Consider the following 14,407-nt stretch of genomic DNA (forward strand, 5'->3'; position numbering starts at 1 on the left):
ATTCTCCAATTGATAAATGGGCAAGGGACATCAATAGGCAGTTTTCAGATAAAGAAATCAAAACTATTAATAAGCACATGAAAAAGTGTTCTAAATCTCTTATAATCAGAGAGATGCAAATCAAAACAACTCTGAGGTACCACCTCACATCTAGCAGATTGGCTAACATGACAGCAGAGGAAAGCAGTGAATGCTGGAGGGGATGTGGCAAAGTAGGGACATTAATTCATTGCTGGTGGAGTTGTGAATTGATCCAACCATTCTGGAGGGCAATTTGGAACTATGCCCAAAGGGCGATAAAAGGCTGTCTGCCCTTTGATCCAGCCATAGCACTGCTGGGTTTGTACCCCAAAGAGATAATGGACAAAAAGACTTGTACAAAATATTCATAGCTGCACTCTTTGTGGTGGCCAAAAATTCGAAAATGAGGGAATGCCCATCAATTGGGGAATGGCTGAACAAATTTTATCTGTTGGTGATGGAGTACTATTGTGCAAAAAGGAATAATAAAGTGGAGGAATTCCATGGAGACTGGAACAACCTCCAGGAAGTGATGCAGAGCGAGAGAAGCAGAACCAGGAGAACATTGTACACAGAGACTAATATACTGTGGTATAATCGAATATAATGGACTTCTCCATTAGTGGAGGTGTAATGTCCCTGAACAATCTGCAGGGATCTAGGAGAAAAACACTATCCATAATCAGAGGACAAACTGTGGGAGTAGAAACATCGAGGAAAAGCAACTGCCTGACTACAGCGGTTGAGGGGACATGTCAGAGGAGAGACTCTGAATGAACACTTTAATGCAAATACTAACAACATGGCAATGGCTTCGAATCAAGAACACATGTGATACCCAGTGGAATCATGCGTCGGCTATGGGGTGGAGGGAAGAAAATGATCTTTTTCTCTAATGAATAATGCTTGGAAATGATAAAAAAAAATATTATTTAAAGGAAAAAAAAACTTCTAACCTCCCCCATCCTAGAAATAGCTGTGAAAACAGCAGTGTGAAAAGCCTGAATCTTGAAAAAGAGGACCCCGCTATGCTTGATGTTGGAAACACTCCAACATTAATATAGTTTCAAATTTTTAAATTGTGGGAAAATGAAAAAAAAGAACAAGACCACAAAAACTTCTATGGTGAAAGGAAAGATCAAGACACAAACTCAGAAGAAGTCAATGAAGTCAAACCAGTTACAAGCAAATCCTCAAAGACAAATGTGAATTGGACACAAGCTCCCAAATCTAATAGAAAATACTTGAAGCATCAAAAGTTAATCAAGTGTTGGATAACCAAGGTGCTTTATGGACTCATTTAGACCTCTTATTGCTATCTAATATTATTGCAATTAGTTATAGTATCATTCCTTTTTTCCATATCCCATTTTTATCAATAACTAATTTTTGAAAAGGTCAGGATTTGAGTTGTTTCCACTGCACATCTTATCTTTTATTTCTTCTAATTTTTATTCTTTCATCAATATTTTAACTAATGCTGATTTTCACAAATTGATTATTTCTATATATGATTAACTCAAGAATTACTCTTTTCAGCATAGATCCTTCCCTGTCTACTAAAATATAAACAATTTCATTTCATATATTTTATAAGGAAGAATAATGTTATTTAATACATTCTACTCATTTATTCCTTAGAGAAAATATTTGTGATAAATAAGTATTAGATTTATGTTTAATTTAAAAATTACTGGATTCCCTCATTGTTTATTCCTGATTCATATTTTGAATATATTTTTCTTATTTTATACCTATATTTCTTTGAAATCACAACATATCAAATTATATGTTGATTTAATTCATAAGGTCTTAATTTAGATTTTCTGATATAATTTTAGAGTTATTTATAAACTCTCTCTTCCTCTATATCCTTGGCAATAATGAATAGTCCAGTTATTTTACACTGAGCCATTCCATACAGAATAAACATTCTCTAGAAAAGGTAAGATATACATATCTGAACTCTTTGGAGCTACACAGCTGCATCTTAAACCCAGGCATTTTCTGCCCTATCATAATCATAGATAGTCTCCTTTGTCATTTCTAACTTTTCATAGGAAAATTGAAAACTGAAAAAAAGACATTACATTGGATCACCCTAGTATTCCTGCTTATCAATTTTATCATATTTTCCCAATTATGCAGGATATAATTTTTAATAACTGTTTTTTGAATTTTTGTGATCCGTGTTGTCTCCCTCTTTACTCTCATCCCCCTCCCCAAGATGACAAGCAATATGATGTAGGTTTTAACATGCAATGCATACTTTCATGTGTTTTTTGTTGCCATGTGAAAGAAGACACATATTGTTTATTCAATTAAAAAATCATGAATGAAATAACGTTTAAATGGTAAGATTCTATCTGCTTTCAGACTCTGCCAGTTTTAATGGTGGTAGATAGTTTTTTTAGTCACGAGTAATTTGGAGTTTTCTTAGATTTCTGCATTGCTGATAATAGTCATCATCCACAGCTGTTCTTCATACATTATTGTTGTTAATGTGTATAATGTTCTCCCAATTCTGCTTACTTCACTTTGTATCACTTCACATAAGTCTTCACACAAGGCAGCAGGACACTATAAAACAAAACCAAAAGAAGGAAAAAATTGAGGAAAATATGAAGCATCTCATTCACAAAACAGAAGATTTAGAAAATCATTCCAGGAGAGACAACTTAAGAATCATTGCTCTACTGGAAGACCAGGACAAAAGAAAAAGCCTGGACAGCATACTATAGGAAATTATTCAAGAAAATGGCCCCAATATTCTAGAACAAGAAGGAAAAGTGGAGATTGCAAAAAATCCATAGATCACCTCCTGTACTTATTAATCCCCAACTGACAACATCCAGGAATGTTATAGCCAAATTCAAAAAGGAGCAGACAAAGGAAAAAAATATTACAAGCTGTTAAGAAGAAATCATTTAGATACCATGGAAAAACAGGATCTGGCTGTATCTACATTGAAGGACCAAAAGGCATGGAATATGATATTCCAAAAAGCAAGGGAACTAGGTCTACAACCAAGAATCAACTACCGAGCAAAACTGACCATATTCTTACAGGGTAAAGTGTGGTCATTCAACAAAATAGAAGAATTCCAAGCATTTGTAAAGAAAAAACCAGACCTTAACAGAAAATCTGATGCCCAAGCATAGAACACAAGAGAATGATCAAAAGATAATTAAGAAAGAGGGGGAAAAAACAACAAAAAAAACACACACACAAAAAAAACTTTTTAAAAGAGACCCAAGAAGTTAAAATGATATATATCCCTATAGGAAAAGAGGCCATTGGTAAATATTAAAATATGTTATTATCACCTGGGCAGCTAGAAGAATTATACTTAGAGGGAACAGTGACAAATGATATAGGATGAAATGCCAAGATATAAATATGTATATAGATATATATGTATGCATAAACACATATATATGTGTATATATATAAATAAATAATTTCTAGACTTTGTAAAGTTAAAGTCTGCTGGCTTTGGTTTTTTTTTTGCAGACTTTAACTTTTTACTTATTTTAACTTTAAAAAAGACATTATGTATATTTATGGATTTGAAAGATAGAGTATGTTGACATAATGCATATATTTTACATACAAATGCATTTCCAAGTTTCTAAACTATTTCTGGGTCATATATGACTTCCACAAAACTCCAAGATTCTCATTTAATTTCTTAAGCCAAGTCTTGCGACACAACTTATGAATATTATCTCATTTTATTCTTACAATAACCCTAAATGATAGATATAACATTGGAGAGAATATGCATAATAATATAATAGAGGTATTGAATAAGTAATTGAGAAGTAATATATAGGATGGGTAGGAGTAAGAAGATGTATGAGGTAGAGGTAGAGATATCAGTTATGAGAGCTATGGGAATAAATAGTCTAAGCACAAGGTAATAAGATCTTTTTATTTTTGTTGGGTGATGGGAATAGATGTTAGCAATATTAAAAATAAAATAAAGGGATAATTGGGAGGAAATGGTTAGATGCTAGGGCTTACGGGAAATTAAAATGCCAAAGATGTCCTAAAATATAGAAACATGGACTACAGAGAAATATTTGTTTATTATGTTTAAAAAATGTGGAATTTCAAGTGACAGAAAGCCATTAAAGTAAAAATGACTGGTGAGCAATTGAAAAGGAGGAATTGAAGGGGAGTAGGGCTGTTTTTGCTTTTTTGCTTTGGGTTCTCTGCACTCAGAATAGTGCCTGGCATGTAATGACTCTTTGATGAATTCCTTTAATTAATTGTTAAATGGTGAGAATAGATTGAAACTCCTTAGAGCAAGAATGATGGCTTTTTTAAATGTTGCATAATATCTTCCCCAACATTTAACCTGTTTTTCTACATATACTAAGTGCTTAATAAATGTTGAGTAAATTTTTGAAGTGAGTTGTGATTGATCTTCAATTTTTTCATAATTGAAATTTGATTTCCAATGAGCCAAGCATTAGTGAAAAAAAATTTAAGTACATTTGCCTTCTTTTTTTTAAATAAATAGAATAATGTATACATACTAGTTATATCTGTTTTTCCAATGTATTGGAAGTAGAATCTTTTTTGTAACATTTGATATCACTCATAAGCTTTGTAAAACTAAAGTGGGTAACTTATGTTGATTGAAGTCTATTTAAAAGTGGATCCATTTAAAGTAAGAATTCCCCCAGAGGGAAAAAATAAATAATTTCGCAATAAGTATTCAGGAAAATGTACAAGATTGCCAAGAGGATTATCTCATGAATTATTAACAAGGCTCAGTAATAAAATAGAGTATGTGGTATTTAGGAATTAAACAATGAAAGTATAAGACACTGGGATATGGGTAAAATGGCATAACCATACCCAAATGCAATTTGGGATAGAGATGGTGTCTGAGCCTGAGTGCAAGTAGAGGATGGAGGTAGAAGACATTGTATCAAGGGAATAACTTGGCTAGAACTAAAGAAAAAAAGAATGTCCAATATTTTGAGTTATAACACTGAAATTTAGAGGATTCTCATAGCAATTGTACAGCTTTGTCAGATAGACAATAATACTCTAGTGGAAAGTTACCAAATCTGAAGTTGAATTTAGAGTTAAATGATATAGATTTGAATTCATGATCTCACCTTGAGTGAATCTCTTACTTCTCTTGGGTATACTTTTCCTCATCTTGGAAATGTTGGAATTAGACTATCTTTTAAAGAAACTCTCTCATTCAAAATCTTTGATTCTATTATCCCTTATAAATCCCTAGCTTCCCAATGCAAATCCCAATTGGGTCCCTTTTGAGATGACTCCTGATATGCCTCCTGGTCCTTGGTGATAGCATCCCAATTCAGAGTCTCAAGGAATCTCAGCATCATCCTCCACTAATCATTTCATCCCCAGTTTATGATTTTCATAAGAGTGACCTAAATCCCACAACTAAATTTGCCTTTAAAACTGTCTTTTTCTTGTTTGTTTTTTGTCCTGAGTGTATGTTCTAGTATTTATAAGAGGCACCAGAATTGCTGGTTTTGTAAAGTCGATTAAAATACTTGAGAGATATTGAATGCCATGGAAATAGTACTATATCTAACACCCCAAAGCCTGGGTTCAAATCCTGCCTCTATTTTTCTATATTTCTCTATTTCTTTTTTCGAATTTTCACTTAACACCTCTGAGTATCACTATTTTCACTTATAATAAATATGTCATCCATAATATATCCCTCTGAAGATTAAAAGAGGAAATTGTTCTTGAAGGTATTTCATAAAGGAAAATCCCTAAAATGTTAAATCATATTTATTATTTATTAAACTTTTCATAGAATCATAGTCATAGAGTTGGAAGAGACTTGGAGGCCAGCTAATTCAATCCTTTATTTTACATATAAAGAAACCTCAGCTCAGATAATGTCCAGGGTCACATAGGTAGTAAGATAGAACCCAAATTCAAACCTAACTCTAATTCTTATAGTTTTCCCATTGTTTCATGCTGTTTTATTCTTCCTATTGTAGAAAAGACTCAAATGTGGATTACTTTCACTGACCCTTTTGTTCACTTCTAACTTTAAAACATTTGCAAACTTAAGAAAGGAACCCATAGAATGTAAGCTATTACTAGCATTATTTAGACTTTTAAGAAGAAAAATGATAAATAGACTGATTAAGGGAGTACATTTATTTGACACTGGAAAAGATAAGAAGAAAAAATATAAAGGCAACATTTGAAAAATAGGAACAAAAGTAATGCAAAAATGATTAACATCATTTTATGAATTTCTAACTAAAGGCTCAAAGTGCCAATGTCTTGTAAAAACATATGTATGTGTGTATGTATATATAAATGTTTGTGCATAAAGACATATATATATATACATACACATATACATAGATCTTTAGTTAAATCCTTTCTGACTTGGATTCAAGACCTGTCAGATAGAGCTTGTTAAAAGTTGTCATAGCTCCGTGTAACTCCGTGAAGAGGATTTAGCATAGGACTTCAGCAGAATGTAAATATTACTAAGGTCAAATAATGTTTAAACAATTCTTGAAGTCATAATTATTTTCTCAACCAGTATTTAGAGAATTTGTTTAAAATATTTGAAAATCAGTTAAATATTTACTAGCCAACCATAGTTACAAAAATAGATTAGAAGACTGAGGCAGAGGTTAAGAAAGAGTACTAATGTACTCTAATATAACTGTGATCTCCTTAATGTGACCACTCTTTCCAATAACTACAATGGGTAGTTGATCCTGATCTCTTGTTATGGTAGAGGTATCAGCTGAACATTCAATCTGTCCCTCAAGTTAATCATTTTCCCTGTGTTAGCAGCCAATTTTTTCAGGTAATACATTCATTTTTTTTCCCATTCTTGGTTTTATTTTATTTTTGGCTTATTGACAAAACAATGGTATTTTATGTTTATTTTTATACTACAACTATTTATTTTAAAATATTATCTTTTTTTATTTTTTAATAACAAAAAGTTAATAAAAAACAATCAGTGGAACAAAATCTTTTGATAAGCAAATATAGGCATTTTTTGTAAGTAGCATGAAAGCAACTAAAAGACAGAGACTTGAGATAAAAGAAACAATCTGCTGGGAAAGATAGGATGGAATAGAATTGCTTGTGAAGGTAAAGGGGTTTGGCATGGCAAGAAAGATCACTTCGTGCAAAGGGTCTAAGAAGGGATAATAGCAGAAGGCATCTGAGTGATGTGAGATAAGGAGGAGAGAAGAGGGAGTTCTTGGCAAAGAATCTCAGTTTTTCAGTCAAGATTGAGTCAAGATCATCAGCTGGGAGGGTAGAAGGGAGGGAGTCATATAAGGGAGGTTTAGGAGGAATGAAAAGATTTGGAAAAGTTCCTGTGGTGAGTGGGAGAGAGAGTTGATAAGGGACGTAAAAAAGGACTATCTCACTGCATTGGGAGCCTCCATAACCTGGATTTGTAGCAGATCCAGTCAGCAGAGTTTCCTGATTTTCTCCAGCTCTTTTCAGCACATTGTGAATAGGCTAGAAGACAAGTGTGGTGAGTGTAATACAAGGCTGGGGTTCGGAAAGACATTTTAAGGCATGCAGCAGATGGGCAATCTGTGTCTAAACCTATATCTCCATTGTCTACATAAACTAAAGTGCATATAAATACACATATGATATATGACACAAATGCATATGTATATACATATATATCCATATAACTATACCCACAAGCAACTGTTCATAAATATAAATGTATACAGCAAGTACAATTTATTTTTTCCTATTACTTAAGGCTAGTCACAGTTCATTACTGCCAAAACAATAGCCATGTGAAAGATTAATTTATGATCTTCTGTCCTGGATCCTTTCATTGAATCAAATCTTACCTCTAACCAAAGCAATAATATAAGTCAGTTATTTATGGGTCATGGCATTACAATAAAGAGAAAGTGATAGCAGAAATGAATTCTGATTTCAATTCTTCTAATTCAGCAGAAAAGAGTAACATCAGGCAAAATAATACAAAAAAGTAGGTCTATCATATGAAAAGGGTGTGGGATAATTAATAGATGACCTGTGTGTCATATTGCTTTCCAAAAAAAAATGTAAAAAAGATCCTAAAGAACCCAGGATGTTTGGTAAATCCCTACAGAAAGTTGATTAGAGAGCACCTATTAAACTTTGCACAGACTGCATGGATATGCTGAAGTCTGAACCACTAAGGAGAAAATCCATTTGCACAGAAAAGATCACAGATCCACGAAACCTTTGGATTCTTGACATTGCTATCTAAGATTGAGTTCAAAATAGTGTTTTTCAGTCAGTTAAACTAAATGAAAAAAAAAATAACTGAAGTGAATTGCGTGACTGAGAATATTTGTCATTTGAATGAAAAAAAAGAACCAATCAAGTAGACCATTTAGTTAAATGTTTAACCCCATCCAGAACAAATGTATGAGCAATGTACAATATATTGCTGGGAAGAAATGAATCTATGATAAAAGCTGAAAAAATATGAAAGTTTGAAGTACCAAGAATGTGTTCATTTTAGAGCACCAGAAATTAGGGGATTATCATATACAAAGGCATAAATATATTTTCCAAGTAGTTCTTCTCAATAAAATATTTTGAAATTTATAATTGAATCAACAAAATGCTAATTCACAATGTTAAGTGATTCTTATATGTCCATGTGACGAATCTAATTTGATATTTTTGTGATAAAATTAAATGTATGCAACATGTAAAGCAGATTGAGTTCAGCCATTTTTTTCTCACAGATGTTCAGTTGACAATTTGGAGATAATTCTTTCACTAGCAGAAGAAAAAAGTGATTTTATAGTACATTGAAAAACCAGCTATTCACTAAATCATGACATAATAATTCCATTATACCATTAAATAATAGATTGTGATCATTCTAAAATATGCTTTATTTGGCTTATCACCATAATTAGCCTTAAAATAGCTAACAAAAACGACTAGGTTTCAAGAAGATGTAAAATTTAATTGAAATAGTTTAATTATTGGATCTATATAATTTAATTTATCATTTCCTTTCTGGTAGCAATGATTTTCCTTAATTATTGTTTTTTAATAGAAATAGGGAAGAAAAATGGTGTTAACTTTGAGGCGTTTGTCTCTACTTATATGGCCAATAGATTTTCTTACTTTTATTTTTCCATTATCTTAATATGTGACTATAACACTGAAGAGAATTCCTGGTATAGATCAATAATCCATCTTTTATTTTTTTTAATTTTATGAATTTATTTTTTTATTTGGTCAATTTCAAACATTATTCCTAGGTTACAAACATTATATTCTATTCCTCCCTCCCCTCCCCCTACCCTTCCAGTAGCCAAAGTGCAATTACACTGGGTATTACATGTGTCCTTGATCAGAACCTATTTCCATGTTGTTGATGTTTGCACTAGGATGTTCCTTTAGGGTCTAGATCCCCAATCATATCCCCCTCAACCCATGTTATCAAGCAGTTGTTTTTCTTTGGTGTTTTTACTCCCACAGTTTTTCCTCTGAATGTAGATAGTGTTCTTTCTCCTAGATCCCTCCAGGTTGTTCATGATCACTGGATTGCTACTAATGGAGAAGTCCATTATATTTGATTGTACCACAGTGTATCAGTCTCTGTGTACAATGTTCTCCTGGTTAACTCTGCATCACTTCCTGGAGGTTGTTCCAGTCCCCATGGAATTCCTCCACCTTATTATTTCTTTGAGCACAATAGTATTCCATCACCAACATATACCACAAATTATTCAGCCATTCCCCAACTGAAGGGCATCCCCTCATTTTCCAATTTTTTGCCACCACAAAGAGTGCAGGTATGAATATTCTTGTACATGTATTTTCCTTATTCTCTTATTGGGGTACAAACCCAGCAGATATGGCTGGCTCAAAGGACAGACAGTCTTTTAGCACCCTTTGTGAATATTTTGAAATTGCCCTCTAGAATGTTTGGATCAATTCACAACTCCACCAGTAATGAATTAATATCCAGACTTTGCCACATCCCCTCTAGCATTCATTACTTTCCCTTGCTGTCATGTTAGCCAATCTGCTAGGTGTGAGGTGAAACCTTGTTTTGATTTGCATCACTCTGATTATAAAGCATTTAGAATACTTTTTCATGTGCTTATTAATAGTTTTGATTTCTTTGACTAAAAATTGCCTATTCATGTCCCTTACACATTTATCAATTGGAGAATGGCTTGATTTTTTGTACAATTGATTTAGCTCTTTGTAAATTTGAGTAATTAGACCTTTGTCACAGGTTTTTGTTATGAAGATTGTTTCCCAATTTGTTGTTTTCCTTCTAATTTTAGTTACATTGGTTTTGTTTTTACAAAAACTTTTTGATTTGATGTAATCAAAATTATTTATTTTACATTTTGTGATTTTTTTCTAAGTCTTGCTTGGTTTTAAAATCTTTCCCTTCCCAAAGGTCTGACATGTATACTATTCTGCATTCACATAATTTACTTATAGCTTCTTTCTTTATGTTCATGTCATTCATCCATTCTGAGTTTATCTTGGTGTAGGGTGTGAGATGTTGATCCAAACCTCTCCCACAATGTCTTCCAATTTTCCCAGCAGTTCTTATCAAATACTGGATTTTTGTCCCAAAAGCTTGGATCTTTGGGCTTATCATAGACTGTCTTGCTGAGGTCACTTACCCCAAGTCTATTCCACTGATCCTCCTTTCTGTCTCTTAGCCATATTGTTTTAATGACCACTGTTTTATAGTATAGTTTGAGATCTGGTACTGCAAGGCCCCCTTCCTTTGCATTTTTCTTTCATTATTTCCCTGGATATCTTTGAGCTTTTGTTCTTCCAAATGAACTTTGTTATAGTTTTTTTCTAATTCAGTAAAAAAGATTTTTTCTTAGTTTGTTGGGTATGGCACTAAATAAGTAAATAAGTTTGGGTAGGATGGTCATTTTTATTATGTTAGCTCATCCTACCCATGAGCAGTTAATGTTTTTCCAATTGTTTTAATTGTGTGGAAAGCGTTTTGTAGTTGTGTTCATGTAGTTCCTGTGTTTGTCTCAGCAGATAGATTCCTAAGTATTTTATATTGTTTAGGGTGATTTTAAATGGAATTTCTCTTTCTAGATTTTGCTGCTGAGATGTGTTGGAGATATATAAAAATTCTGATGACTTTTTTGGGTTTATTTTGTATCCTGAAACCTTGCAAAAGTTGTTGATAATTTCCACTAGCTTTTTAGTTGATTCTCTGGGATTCTTTAAGTAGACCATCATATCATCTTCAAAGAGTGATAGCTTGTTCTCCTCATTGCCAATTTTAATATCTTCAACTTCTTTTTCTTCTCTAATTGCTACAGCTAGTGTTTCTAGTACAATGTTAAGTAATAGCAGTGATAATGGGCATCCTTGATTCACTCCTGATCTTATTGGGAATGCATCTAGTTTATCCCCATTGCAGATGATGTTGACTGATGGTTTTCGATAAATTCTGTTTATTATTTTTAGGAAAGACCCTTCTATTCCTATACTTTCTAGTGTTTTCAATAGGAATGAGTGCTGTATTTTGTCAAAAGCGTTTTCTGTGTCTATTTGAAGGACCAGCCCTGGAACCTATTTTCTCCCTTCCCTGAAAATTTCCATAGAAATCCTGCAGGCAAATCATCACATCCTGACATATGCCAGGAGACGATAGACCCCAATCCCAGAAGTTCCTCCCCCTCGTGACATATGCTAGGAACTGATAAGACCCCAGCCCCAGGAGTTCCTGTCAAGTTTCTGTTCACTCCCCCCACCCCAGGAATTCCTGTGCACTCCCCCTACCACTCTAATATAAAAAGCCTGCAAGCCCCAGACTCAGGACTCCAGCCATTTTTAGAGTGCTGAGCCCAAACTGCAGTTTGTTTAATAAACTCCCTCCTGTGTGTTACATTGTTGGTCATTGTTTCACCCTTGGGATTGATTAGCCAGGCACTTCATATGGGGACTCATTCCGGGATCCCACGAAGGAAACAGAGTATGACCAACAGAGGGAGGGGACCCCTGTCACTGGGGCAAGGCTAGACGACGGGATCCAGAACATGTCACATCTCAGTGGAGGACAGTAGGGTCCAGTGAGTAGCCTCTGGAGGTGATGAATGAATGTGCAGAGAATGTTGTGTGAGAGTGAGGGGGTAAGGTCTCCCGAGTCATTGACATATGACTAATTGGCTGACCACTGGTCACTGGCCTGAGGGTTGATCAGGAAAGCCTATTGCCAAGCAGAACTCTTTCAGGAGATCCACCCACCTATTTCTGAGTGTGGATCTGGAAAGTACACAGTTCCTATTTCCTGTGAATGGATAGGTCAGAAATCCTGGAAAGCGTGTGGACAAAGACTGTGACACCCCTCTTGGTTACCTCCACCTAAGAATCCCCGACTCCCTCTCCCTTGGATGGGTCATGGGAAGGATCCATCAGACTCAACTCCCTTAAGCAGGGTATTCTAGCCAGTTAATTTTAGTCAACTTTGGGGTGGTTAGAGGCCCCTTGATTGAAATTTGGGGTGGTTAGAGGTCCCCCAATTGGAATTTAGGGTGTTTAGAGGCCCCACAGTTAGAGTTAGGAGTGGTTAGAGGCCCCCGGTTGGAATTTGGGGTGGCTAGAAGCCCCCAGTTGGGATTCAGGGTGGTTAGAGGCCCCCCAGTTGGAATTTGGGGTGGTGAGAGGCTCCTGGTTAGAATTAGAAAACCCAGGGGACACGCTGGGGGAAGGGTGTGTGGTCCTGGGGGAAGCCCTGCTCTGTTTTGGGGACTATTCACCCCTTGAGGAGCACCTCCAACCCAACATTCTGACTGTTTCGACTCACTTTGTGAAGTGCCTCCACTTCAGTTGGAGACCCCCAGCGAGATCTTGAGCCCCAGGACCAGGAGATAAGGACTTCGGAGAGGGATGCTGTGAATGTGTACTTGTATGTGTGCTTGAGTAGGGGAGAGATCTCTAGGCTTGCGGCATATAGCTAAATGGCTGGGGTTGTAACCAAATCATTCATGGGCAGCTTTTGCTAATCCAGAGCCTGCGAAGGAGTCTCAAAACCTTATCCCTTTTGGGGATGTTTCTGAGTGTGGACTTGGAAAGTATGCAGTTTCCAACTACCACAAGGGATTGGATCAGAGATCCAAGGAATCAAATGATGCCTTCTCCAGAGCCTGCCCCTGGTTCTGTTGTTTCACATCTCAGACAAAATTTAAGCTGGTTTTGGAACCATCTATGCTTTGTATATTGCTGCAATCACTGAGGTTGAGGCCAAAGTCCAATGTAAGCGGGGACATGAGCCAATTCTTACCTTAGGGGACTTGAAAGGCAATGACACTTGTTTTATGGAGTCTGGGGCAGATATAAGTCATTCATTTCTTGCTCCCCACTGTGTCAGCATTGTTACAGCATATAATGTTGACTCTTGTGAGAATTGGTACTGGAAAGCCCATCTTGGAACATGTACCTTTTCCAAAGCCTCTACCACAGGTCTCACACCTTGTTTATCTCCTCATACCTTAAGAACAACGGATGCTGTAGGTGACCCTGTAATTTGCATCCTGGTTCATATTATTCCCCAGGTTTACTATTATTCAGGGGAAAGAGGTAGAAAGCACCTTGAAGGGATGCAGACCAGTGAATACCTGATAGGCCTTATCAGACGCCATAGAGTGCCAATTCTCATCCCAGTCCTAGGAGGGCTGGGTATAGGGGGAACTGCAGCCCTAAGTACTGCTGCCCTGGCTCAGGGAATCCACAATTTCTAGTCTCTCTCTCAACAGATTGATTTGGACCTTAGTGAATTAGAAACATCTATTAATTTCCTGGAAAAATCACTGTCCTCTCTGCCAGAAATGGTTCTCCAAAATAGGTGGGGACTCGATCTCCTTTTCTTTAAGCAGGGGAGGAGCTCTGTGTGTCATTGGGAGAATCCTGTTGTTTCTATGTTAATCATCCTGGGGTATACAGGAATCTCTAGCCCTGCTTCAGGGAAGGATACAAGAGAGGGAACAGATTAATACTCAATCCAGGAACTGGTATTCTAGTCTTTTCTCTTGGTCTCCTTGGCTTACTACCTTATAACAGCCTTAGAGGACCACTCATATTAGTAATAGTGGGCCTCTTGATAGGCCTGATCAACTGTCTTATGACCTATATCCGACAGTGTCTTCAGGCTATTAAGCTTTTGGCCTTAAGATCACATTATTCTCCTCTGTCTGATGAGTCAAGGGTTTGACTCATGAACAAGAGGGAATGAAGTAGTCCAAAAAGGGGAGGACAATAAAATTGAAGTAGAAAAATTCCTGCCAGCATTTTTAGGGAACAGACCTAGCTTCCATCTCTCACAGGAGGTCGAGCTGCTTATTCAGACAGCAGAACAGGCTCT

General features: G+C 35.7%; 1 long non-coding RNA gene across 1 annotated transcript in view; it reads right to left on the reverse strand.

The window, feature by feature from the left end:
* Window positions 1–1,729: 1,729 nt before the first annotated feature.
* LOC130454305 (uncharacterized) overlaps window positions 1,730–14,407 on the reverse strand; it is a 44,579-nt gene continuing 31,901 nt past the window's right edge. Inside the window, exon 3 of the long non-coding RNA XR_008911972.1 lies at window positions 1,730–2,601. This is a non-coding gene — a long non-coding RNA (uncharacterized LOC130454305). The remainder of the gene's footprint in view (window positions 2,602–14,407) is intronic.

This window comes from Monodelphis domestica, chromosome 5 (genome assembly GCF_027887165.1).
Source record: "Monodelphis domestica isolate mMonDom1 chromosome 5, mMonDom1.pri, whole genome shotgun sequence".
In the NCBI taxonomy this organism is placed as follows: Eukaryota; Metazoa; Chordata; class Mammalia; order Didelphimorphia; family Didelphidae; genus Monodelphis; species Monodelphis domestica.